General features: G+C 44.9%; 1 long non-coding RNA gene across 3 annotated transcripts; it reads left to right on the forward strand.

The window, feature by feature from the left end:
* The first annotated feature begins 378 nt into the window (after positions 1–378).
* On the forward strand, positions 379–11,304 carry LOC140471540 (uncharacterized). Of its 3 annotated transcripts, XR_011957080.1 has the most exons (4): positions 392–460; positions 2,318–2,424; positions 8,771–8,859; positions 11,280–11,304. It is a non-coding gene; the product is annotated as an uncharacterized lncRNA (long non-coding RNA). The 3 variants fall into 3 exon arrangements; XR_011957078.1 differs by lacking the exon at positions 2,318–2,424 and having other exon boundaries at positions 379–460; XR_011957079.1 differs by lacking the exon at positions 392–460 and having other exon boundaries at positions 2,243–2,424.
* The last annotated feature ends 598 nt before the right edge of the window (positions 11,305–11,902 follow it).

The raw sequence follows: 11,902 nt of genomic DNA on the forward strand, positions 1-11,902 counted from the left end.
TTTTATCTCCAAAGAAGAGTGTGATACAATGAGCTGAACATCTCAGATGTTGTGAAAATGGTGTGTTTATGTACTGGATCATTTGGCATTGATTCATCAATCACAGCTATGCAGTCATGAGTAGGAAGGGAATTCCCTCCATGAATAATGGAAATCTACTGCAGAGCTCACACAAAGGGATCCTTCCCCTCAGTGAACTCTCCCATCACATGACCCAACATATCAGCGAAAGCAGGACGCACAGTGCATGCTCGAGCCAACAAAGGGACCAGGGGTGATTGATGTCAGCACCGGACCAATGAAAGGACGGTGGGCGGAACTGGAGGACCAGGGGAGGTTGGTCCTCCAACCAATCAAAGTGAACTAGGGGCAGAACTAGACTAAACCACGTGGTTACCCTCGCGCGCAGCGGAGAGTCGCTGTAATGAATTTTCCGGAAGTTATGGAGCGAAAGGATACGGTAAGGAAAGAAACAAATAAACAGAGGGAAACGGGAGAAAAACTGTATTGCTATGAGGGGAGAGGTTTTACAAGCATGTTGTGCACGTCGGAAAACACAAATTTGAACTTCCCAGTCCCGTGTTTGTAGTAAAAGGGAAATTGCCTCAGCGCGGCTGCAGGCCTGAGTGAGCACCGCCATCTTTATTCGGGGCAACGATTCACTGGACACGTGCGCAGCCGCCATCTTTGTAGGGGGCAAGGTGCAGCCAGGTGCTTGTGCAGCCTTTCTCTGGGACAGAGTCATTGGGCAGGATTTACACAGAGTACATTCAAACTCAGAGTAATGAATGTTTATTTCTGGATTTGTTTCGTCATTCATTTAAAGGACTTGCTATCGTAACTGAGTTTGCAGGTCAATCAAAATTGGAGGTATTGTGCATAGTGAAGAAGGTTACCTCAGGTTACAGTGAGATATTGATCAGATACGGATTAATTTAGATAAATATGAGGTGTTGCATTTTGGAAAAGCAAGTCAGGGCAGGACTTATACACTAGGGGAAAGTGAAGACTGCAGATGCTGGAGATCAGAGCTCAAAAATGTGTTGCTGGAAAATCATAGCAGGTCAAGCAGCATCTAAAGATCAGGAGAATCGACATTGCGGGCATGAGCCCTTCTTCAGGATTCCTGAAGAAGGGCTCATGCCCGAAATGTCGATTATCCCGATCTTTGGATGCTACCTGACCTGCTGTGCTTTTCCAGCAATACGTTTTTCAGCCCAGGACTTATGCACTGAATGGAAAGGCCCTGGAGACGTTTGCAGAACAAAGAGACCTTGGACTGCAGGTTCACAGTACTTCCAAGTCAAGTTGCAGGTAGATAGGATGATGAAGAAGGTGTTCAGTGTATTTTCCTTTATTGGCTAGAGCATTGAATATAGGATGTGGGAGGTCATGTTGCTGTACAGGACATTCATTTGGCCACTTTTGGAATATTGTGTGCAATTCTGGCCTGCCTCCTATCAGAAGGGTGCTGTGAAACTTGAAAGGTTTCAAAAAAGACTTACAAGGATGTTGTTAGGGTTGGAGGATTTGAGCTACAGGATGAGGCATAAAAGGCTGGGGCTGTTTTCCCTGGAGTGCCATAGGCTGAGCGGTGATGTTATGGAGATTTATACAATCATGAGGAGCATGAACAGGGTAAATGAACAAGGTGTTTTCCCTGGAGTAGTGGTGTCCAAAAGTAGAGGACATTGCTTTAGGGTTAACGGGGCAAAAATTCAAAGGGGGCTAAAGAACAACCCTTTCATGCAGTGGGTGGAATGAGCTGCCAGAGGAAGTGGTGGAGGCTAGTACAATTAAAACTTGTTGAAGGCATCTAAATAGACACATGATATGATTAGGAAGCGTTTACAGGGATATGGGCCAAGTGCTGGCAAATGGGAATAGACTAGGTTCGGATACCGGGTTGGCATGGATGAGTTAAACCGAAGGGTCTGTGTCGGTGCAATACGTCTCTATGACTGTGGGATCATAACAGCTTCTACAGCTCTACTTCATCTCTGGGCTCCCTTATGAGCACTTTGTCAATATCTAGCTTGCTCAGTATCAAACAATGGGTGTATTTTTGGTCTGTTTAGTATTTTACGATTACTTTTACAGACATTTTTGTAAGTTAATTTTTCTCTGCCGCCCAGCCCCTGACCATGTGCTGCTTATTAATTTTTTTTCTGGAAAATCTTTGACACTCAAGAATTCTTTTTTCCAATAAGCAAGTGTATTTTCCTTCCATTTCGGACTATCAAATTCTGCACCATTTTCATTCCCTGTAATCTGTTTTGCACTCCCTGAAACATCAACTGTGTTTCTCCTTCCACAGATACCAGTGATTAATGCCAAAGCCCTGTTGCCTGTGGAGAGGGTGATGTTTGACTTTCTTGTACAGCTGCAGTTTGTGTGGTGAAGGTGCTCCCACAATGTGATTAGGTAAGAGATATTACAGAGTATTCATTACAGCAACAGTGATGATTTGAAGGTAATGTCCAAATCAAGAACAGTTTGTAGTTTTATCATCATGCTTATAATTTCACAAAAATATTATTGGGAACTTTAGACATAAGGTCAGAGACTGATGATATTAGGTCAGGTGACCAAAAGCATTGCCAAATAAGCAGGCTTTGAGGAATGTCTTAAAGGAGGAAAGCAGACCTGTGAGGTTTTGGCTGCGAATTTCAGAAAATGATGCTTTGGCAACTGTAAAAGCAGCCACACAGGTGAAGTAATGAATTAATAGATCATTGGGAGTCTCGAACAGAATGGGTTGTCGAGGTCTTCACGGATGTCTGATGCGGCAAGCTAGGGATGATCACAATCAGGAATTAAATCAAGGGTCAGAATTTTAAATTGAGGGATGTGGGCCGGATGCTGGCAGGTGGGACGGAATTGGGTTGGAATATCTGGTTGGCATGGACGGGTTGGATTGAAGGGTCTGATTCCATTCTGTACATCTCTGTGGCTCTATGTTGTTGATTATGAATAGGAGCCTTGTGATGGATCAACAAGTTTTGGTACGAGGGAGTACTTGGGCAGCAGAGATTTAGTTTTTCTTAAGATTACAGGGAGATTGAATGTGGGAAGCTGGCCAGGAGTGTGTTTGGATACTGACGTCTGGAGATAACACAAGGTGGATGACAGTATATGAGCTGAGACAAGGGTAGAATCAGCTAGAAATAGTGATCTTGGAGTGGGACTGGGCTGTCACCCTCACCTCACCTCTGGGATTCAGCTGGTTGTCAGGTTGTGAATCAGGGCCGTAACACAATCGGGAGCTGAGTGACCCTGGTGGAGCCTAAAATGAGTGTCACTCAGCTGGCTATTGCTGTGCAGATGCTGCTTGATACCCCTGTTGATGACATCTTCCATCACTTTACTGCTGATCGAGTGTGGACTGATAGATGGAAATTGCTTGGGTTGCATTGCCCTGTGTTTTTGTGCTGAACATCCCTGGGCAAGGTTCCACATTGTCGCTAGATGCCAGGGCTGGAGCGGTCCTTAGCTTGGTGGGTGGCAAGTTCTGGAGCTCAAACCATCAGTATTATTGCCAGAATATTGGTAGGGCCCGTAGCCTTTGCACTACTTAACCATTTCTTGATGTTATTCACACTGAATCAAACTGGCTTAAAACTCACATCTGTGATGTTGGAAATCACTGGAGAAGGCTGAGATGGATCATCCCACTTTGCACTTCTGGCTGAAGATTGCTGCAAATGCTGTCATCTTATCTGGTGCGTGGGCGTGTGAGACCCCTTCACCGGTAAGGGTGGGGATATCTGTGATGTTTCCTCCAGTGAGTTGTTTAATTGTCCATCACCGTTCACAACTGGGTGTGGCAGAACTGCAGAGCTCCGATCTGATCTATTGGTTGTGGGATCGTTTAGCTCTGTTGCTTGCTGCTGATGCTGTTTGACATGAAATAGCTTCAGGAAATGGTTTAAGTAGAATCCAAAGAGATCAAACAAATATATCACAGACAAAAGATTAACTGGACCAGAGAATAGGACCCCTTAAAGATTAACGAGGCTGTCTATGGAACCACCAGGGGTGGGAAAGATATGGAAATATTTCACGTCATTTTTACTGGAGAAAGATATGGAAGCTCGAGAGTTTGGAGAAATAAACAGAGAGAACTTGAAAAGTATCCATGTTACAGTGGAGGTGTTACTGGATGTCTTGAATCGCATCAAGTTGAATAAAGCCCTGGGACCTGATCAGATGTATCCCGGAACTTTCTGGAAATCTAGGGAAGTGATTGTTGGGCCTCTCCTGAGGTATTTGTATCATTGATAGCGACAGATGAGGTGCCATTATTTTAAAAAGGTGGTAAGGAGAGGCCATGGAACAAGAAAATAGTGAGCCTGAAGTCAGTGGCAGGCAAGTTGTTGGAAGGGATTCTGAGGGACAGGATATCCATCTATTTGGAAAAGTAAGGAATAATCATTGACTGTTGTCAATGTGGCTTTGTACGTGCACAATCGTGTCTCACTAACTTGACTGAATGTTTTGAAGTGACAAAGAAAATTGATTAAACCAGGCTGTGAACGTTGTTTATATGGACATTCGACAAGGTTCCACAAAGCAGACTGGTTAGCAGGGTTACATAACATGGAATGAAGGGGAACAAGCCATTTGGGTACGAAACTGGCTTGATGGTAGGAGACAGAGGGTGATGATGGAGATTTGCTTTGTGGACTGGAGGACTGTGAGCAGCAGTGTGCTACAAGGATCAATTATTGGGTCCTTATATAAATGACTTGGATGTGAATATATGAGATATGGTTAGTAGCTTTATTCAAGACACCAAAATTGGAGGTGTAGTGGACAGCGAAGAAGGTTAGTTCAGAATACAACAGGATCTTGATCAGATGGGCCAGTGGAGCAAGGAATGGCAGATAGAGTTCAATTTAGTTAAATGTTAGCTGTTGGATTTTGGAAAGGCAAATCAGGGCAGGACCTATACACTTACTGGTAAGGTCCTGGGAAGTGTTGCTGAACAAAGAGACCTTGGAGTGCAGGTTCATAGTTCCTTGAAAGTAGAGTCACAGGTAGGTAAGGGAGTGAATGCAGCGTTTGTTATGCTCTCCGTCATGTTGTTGCTGTACAGGACATTGATTAAGGCTCTTCTGGAATTCTGTTTTCAGTTCCAATCTCCCTGTTCCAGGAATGATATTGTGAAACTTGAAACATTTCAGAAAATGTTTGCAAGGACTTTGCCAGAGTTGGACAGTTTGAGGGCAGTGCATGTTTGGAGTGAGCTGCCAAGGGAAGGGGTGAAGGAGAGTACAATTACAACATTTAAAATACATTGATTAAGCCACTTCTCGAATTCTGTTTTCAGTTTGATTTTCCCTGTTCTGGGAAGGATGTTGTGAAATGTGAAAAGGTTCGGACAGGATTTACAAAAACGTTGCCAGGTTTGGAGGATTTGGGCTACAGGGAGAGGCTGAATAGGTTGGGGTTAATTTCCCTGGAGAGTCCAAGACTGAGAGGTGACTTCATGGAGATTTATAAAATCACGAGGGGCATGGATAAGGTGAGCAGCCGGGGTTCTTTTTCCTGAGGTTAGGTGGGTCCAAAACTGGAGCACATGGTTGAGAGGGCAACGATTTAAAAGGAATCTAAGGTGCAACGTTTTCAAGCTGAGTGTGGTGTGTGTATGGAATGAGCTGCCAGATGAAGTAGTGGAGGCTGATAAAATCACAACATTTAAAAGGCATCCGATTGGGTACGTGAACAGGAAGGGTTTTGATGGATACAGGCCAATAGCTGGCAAATGGGACTCCAGTAGTTTAGGATTCCTAGTTGGCATGGATGAATTGGACCGAAGTTCTGTTTCTGTGCTGTATATGTCTATGACGTTAATAAACTAAGATGCATTCCTCTTTTGTGGAGAGCAAGCTGAAGCACAGATAATTGTCCTTGGAGCTGAGAAGGTGAAGCAGTGATTTTGACCTGGTGCAGATTTGGTTCCAAGGTCTTGAATTTGAGGAGAGAGAGGAATTGTTAACACTGTCATAACTTTTAGTAACTACTTTCAAGTAATTGGCAAATAATACAAAGTGAAAATCTGAACATTATTGTATTCAGTAAGTTCTGAGCATTTGGAACAGTCTGAACGACACAGATTCAGCAGGTATTCTGAAACAGACTTGGAATTTTAATTTTTAAGGAAAGATTTGGGGGGCTGTGGGCAAATAGGAGGGGATTTGGGACAGATTTGCAGCATCTCCAGAGGGAGAGAGTACAGCCCCAATGGGCTGAATAGCCCCCAGGCCCTGTGCTCTGTGGTACTGCCCCATTCACTGTGAATGGTGAAGCTCATCCCAGGGCAGAGAGAGGGATTAGCCCTCCACTCTCATCACAATGGGGCCCGGCTGATTGACGGCAGCTCCAGACCAATGGGAGGAGAGTCTGTGTGGTCCTGCAGCCAATGGGAGTGAATGAGGGGTGTGGCCAGCAAGATGACACAGGTCCATGAGCTGTGCAGGTGCCGTGTCACTGGGTGGGGTTGGGAGAGACAGCAGAGACTGGGACAGAGGCTGTGGGACCTGAATTACAAACTCCCGGGAAATTAGAACCAAAAAACTGTGGAAGATGTAAATCAGAAAAAACAACCAGGAGGTTCTGGAAAAGCTCAGCAGGTCTGGCAGTATCTGTGATGAGAAATCAGAGTTAACATTTCAGATCCGGTGTCCCTTCCTCAGAACTGATACTGAGAGAAAAAAATGTTGGTTTATATGCAGAGGGAAGGGTTTAGGGGAGGATGTAAGGATTAAAGGATAGGTGGGAATAGAGCGAGAAGAAGGGTTGGATAAAGGAGTGGATAACGATCTAGCTGGGGGAGGGCTACTAGCTGTTAGTGGAAACTGTTAGTGGCTAACCATAGGTAGTGTGTAATGACAGGCTGTGAGAACAAGGACTGGTGTGTGGGGTAGGGGGGCTAGGACATGGGGTTGCTAAACTACGGTTAGCCACTAACTGTCTCCGTCGTAAGCTGTTCTCCACAGACATCACTCCATGATTGGAGCTGCAGAGGACAGAGTTGCAGATGGGCGGCACGCTGGCATTGTGGTTAGCACTGCTGCCTCACAGCGCCAGATACCCGGGTTCTATTCCCACCTCAGGCAACTGTCTGTGTCGAGTTTGCACATTCTCCCAGTGTCTGCGTGGGTTTCCTCCGGGTGCTCCGGTTTCCTCCCACAGTCCAAAAATGTACAGGTTAGGTGAATTGGCCATGCTAAATTGCCCGTCGTGTTAGATGTAGGGGAATTGGTCTGGGTGGGTTGCTCTTTAGACAGTTTGTCTGATCTAAAAATCTCTTAAATATCCTTCCCAACCCCCTCTATACTCCTCAAAGATGTATCTTAAAGTTGTTCTCTTTAATCAACATTTCCAGCATTCGTGAAGCACTTTAGGAGATTTGTCAGTGTGAAAGGCTCCATACAATGCAGGTCGTTGTTGTTAATGTCTGACATTAGGAGAAACAGGAATGAACACTCTCTCTCTTATACCTGATAAACAGCAGCAAACGCAGGAAGCACTGAGCATGCTCCAGCCCACAAAGGGCCTCTGGTGATTGATCTCAGTGCAGGACCAATAAAAGGATGGGGACGGGGCTGAAAGACAAGGTAGTGCCGGTTGGTCTGAGTGAATGAGGGGCGTGGCTACACTCAACCACGTGATAAGCCTCTCGATTAGTGGTGCTGGAAGAGCACAGCAGTTCAGGCAGCATCCAAGGGGCAGCATCCAAGGAGCAGCAAAATCGACGTTTCGGGCAAAAGCCCTTCATCAGGAATAAAGTGATACCACGTGATAAGCTTCACTGGCAGCACTGTGATGTTGTGACCAAGCCATTGGAAATGTGTGAAGGTGCAGGGCATGGTTAAGGAAAGACATATTGATCAGGAAGAGAAGGAAATTTTAATGCAACGGGCTGAGACGTTTTACAGAACTTAGTGCACATCGGAAAACACAAATTTGAAAATCCCAGGCCTGTGTTTGTGGCAAACGGGAAAATGCTTCAAATGGTGAAAGGTGTGAGTGATCGCTGCCATCTTTATTGGGGGCAGTGATCCACGGGACATGTGTGTGGCTGCCAACTTTGAGAGGGGCAAGCTGTAGGGGGACGCATGCACAGCCTTCCTTGGCAGGGAGTGATAGGGCAGGATTTACACAGTGTCAGAGTCAGGATGTTTTCAATGTCAAAGAGTGTGATGCTAGAAAAGCACAGCAGGTCAGGCAGCAGCTGATTGGTGGGAAGGAAGATGGAAACGTAGGACAGGTCAAAAGGGCAGTGCCGAGTTGGAAGGCTGGATCTGGGATAAGGTGGGTGGAGTGGAAATGAGGAAACTGGTGAAATCCACATTGATCCCATGTGGTTGGAGGATCTGAACACAGATGATGAGGCATTCTTCGTCCAGGCATCAGATGCCTGGTATTTGGCGGTGGAGGTGGCCCAGGACCTGCATATCTTTGGTGGAGCGGGAAGGGGAGTTAAAGTCTTTGGGCACAGGCTGTTTGGCTTGTTTAGTGTTTTACTGTTACTTTCACAGACCTTTTGTAAGTTAATTTTCCTCTGCTGCCCAACCCCTGACAATGTGCTGCTCTCTCAACGGACTAAATTTTCCACAGTATCTTTGCCAGTGAATAAATCTTTTTTTCAACAAAAGAGTGCATTTTCCTTCCATTTCTGACCATCAAATTCTGTAACATTCTCACTTCCTGTAATGCATTTAGCACTCCCTGAAATATCAACTATGTGTTTCTCTCTCCACAGACACCAGTGATTAATGCCAAAGCCCCATTGCCTGTGGAGAGGGTGATGTTTGACTTCCTTGTACAGCTGCAGTTGGTGTGGTGACTTGGGTAAGAGATGTTACAGATTATTCACTCAGTGACAGTGAAGAGTTGACAATGTGTGTGCAAATCAACAACGGTTTGTATTTTTATCATTTTTATAATTTCACAGAAATTGAGAATTTCTGACATAAGGCCACAGATGGGGATATTAGGTCAGGTGATCAAAAGTATTGCCAAATAAGCAGGTTTTCAGGAATACATTAAAGGAGGAAAGCAAGTCTGAGAGGGTCAGGGTGCTAATTCCAGACTTTGTTCCCTTGACCGTGTCGAAACAGCCAGACTGGTGAAGCAATACATAAATGCATCTTTGGGAGTCTGAAAGAAAATGAGTTGTCGAGGTCTCTCAGGTTGTGTGGTGCAGGGAGACAGGGATGTTCACAGCCAGGAATTACATCAAGGGAGAGAATTTTAAATTGTTGCTTGGAAGGAGCCTTTTGATGAATCAACAAGTTTTGGTCCAAGTGAGCACTTGGGCAGTAGGGTTTTAGATACTCTTGAGATTATATGTAAGTTGAATGTGGGAGGCTGGCCAGGACTGTGTTTGGATAACGTAGTCTGGAGATAACACAAGGATGGACGAGTATTTCAGTAAATGAGCTGAGACTAGGGTGGAGTTGGGTGATGTCACTGATGTAGAAATAGTGCTTTTGGAGTCGGGCTCCTCCTCATCACTCCCCCTCCCCAATTCACAAATATTGTTCCTTGTTCTGTCTGTCTTTTCTGGTTATGACCTTCTCTCCAATTCTGCTAAGAACTAATACTTGACCTCAAGGTTGTTGGAAAATCCTGCTCCATCTCCACTCTCCCTTTCCTTTCTGAATTCCTCATATGTGGTGTCCATCCAGGATCTATCTTTGTCCCCTCCTGTATCTCACCTACACACTGCCAGGAGGTGACATCGTATTGGTTTCACATGTACACTGACGATGCCCAGCTCTCTCTCCCTATCATCCCTCTCCATTGCTCCACTGTTACTCATTCATCAAACTGCTTACCACTCGATTGGCTGCAATTTCCTCCAATGAAACACTGCAATGGTTAAACCCCTTGCCTTCAGTTGCTATGACAAATTCCTTTCCCTTACTGCTGAGCCCCTCCCTCTCACTAGGAAATGCCTGAGGCAGAACTACACTCTTCACAATATTGCTCTCATATTCTGACCCTAAGGTGACCTTCTGATCAGACATCTACACAATCGCAAACACCAGGAATTCCAATCTCTAAAATGTTGCTTTTCGCCACCTCACCCCAGCTCCATTGCTATTGAAACCCCTTACCCATGTCTGTGTTGCATTAAAGTTGACAAATCTAAAACAGAACCCTTGATTCTGCAACTGACCCAGAGACTGCTTCCAGGTTCCCTCATGATGTGACACATCCTCTCAGTATTTACCCTGTCATACCCCTTAATAAGCCTATATGTTTCAATAAGATCCCCTCTCATTCTCCCCCAAATCCAGTGAGTTGAGTCCCAACTTCTTCAGCCTTTTCTTAAAAGAGAGTCCCTGCAAACCAGGGATCATCCCAGTCAATCTTCTCTGAATGCCTCCGATGAAGTGATGTCTTTCCTTAACTAAAGGCACCAAAACATCTCTCATTACTCCATATGTGGTTTCACTCGCACTTTATAAAGTTACTCTCAGGTATATACTCCAAACTCTTATACTGCAAATCCCTTCAAACAAGGAACAACATTTCATCTCCCTTCCTGATGACCTGTTGTAACTGTGTGCTGGCTTTCTGTGTTTCTTGCACAATTACCTCCTGGTCTCTTTTGTGTTGCAGCTTTCTACAGTTTCCATCATTTAAATAGTCCTCTGTTCTTTTATTACCTCCTCCAAAATGAACAACTTCACATTGTCCCAAGTTATGCTCCATTTGCCAAATTGGTGTTCACTTCTCCAACAAATCCGTCTCTGTAAACAGTTTATAATAATTTTGGAAGTTTGCTTTTCTACATTTTCTAGGAGATTCCCCCCTCATTCTTCTAAACCTTTCCAGGGAGCACCGGACAGTGGGAAACATGCTGAGTTACTGTCTTTTCAGAGAGACTGTTTGGAGTGACTGGGAGGATCTTGCTGCCCATTGGTCAGAACTTGCCCATCGAGCTGCATGAGTCTTTCACCCCCCATGTCTTATTGATGAGGCACAGCGGCAACACGGAAGGAAAGAAAAGGAAGTAAATCCTGCTCTCCATATCTGACTGACCCTTGGAACATTCTGTCCCATGTGTTAAAGATCTGCCCTGTTCAGTCACATGAAGTCCCAAGGTGGAAACTCATAGAAACCCACATAGATTTCCCCCTGAACTGACTACTGATCTTCACAAGGGGTAATGTGTACAGTCATCCTGGACCAGGAGGAGGGGATGGTGTGAGTTTCTAACCTGACCTGACAGTGACAGATTTTATAAACTTGTATTACAGGATACTACAGGTGGATATTCAGATGTCAATCTCAGTAATTGTAACGCCAAACTCTGATTGAATTACACCATTCATCAGGACCTGGATATTTGCACTGTGTGAGAGTATTTTGTTCCAGCTCAATTCCATTTTCTGCAGAAAAATTATCCTTTGAATCAAACCGTCCTGTCAATAGATCTCCCCGAAATCTTCAATATGTGTCCAGTAATCCATTTACGATGAGTGTAAGGTTGAACATCCTGATGTATATGTTTTGTAAGCACTTGTCTCTCAGTTCCCCTCAATTTCCTTTGCTACAAGGAAAACAATCTCAGTTTTCCCAAACCCCTGATTCCCCAATGTCTGTTTGTTGTCTATAAAGCACACATCAGGATCGTGTTGGAACATTCTAAACTTGCCTGCATCGGTGCAGCCCTCAACAGTATTGAAGAAAGTGAACATCCTCCAGGACAAAGCACTGTGCCTCAGTGATGTCCCATCCACCACCTTCAGCATTCCCTCTCTCCACCCCCGATGCACAGTGGCATCACTGTGTAAAAGGTAAAGTCAGCATTGTCCTACCAGACCATAGGGTTGCCCTCTTATTAGGGAGAGATGTCTGGTGGTGGTTTAACCTGAAGGTA

The sequence above is a fragment of the Chiloscyllium punctatum genome, unplaced genomic scaffold, assembly GCF_047496795.1.
Source record: "Chiloscyllium punctatum isolate Juve2018m unplaced genomic scaffold, sChiPun1.3 scaffold_102, whole genome shotgun sequence".
Lineage (NCBI taxonomy): Eukaryota > Metazoa > Chordata > Chondrichthyes > Orectolobiformes > Hemiscylliidae > Chiloscyllium > Chiloscyllium punctatum.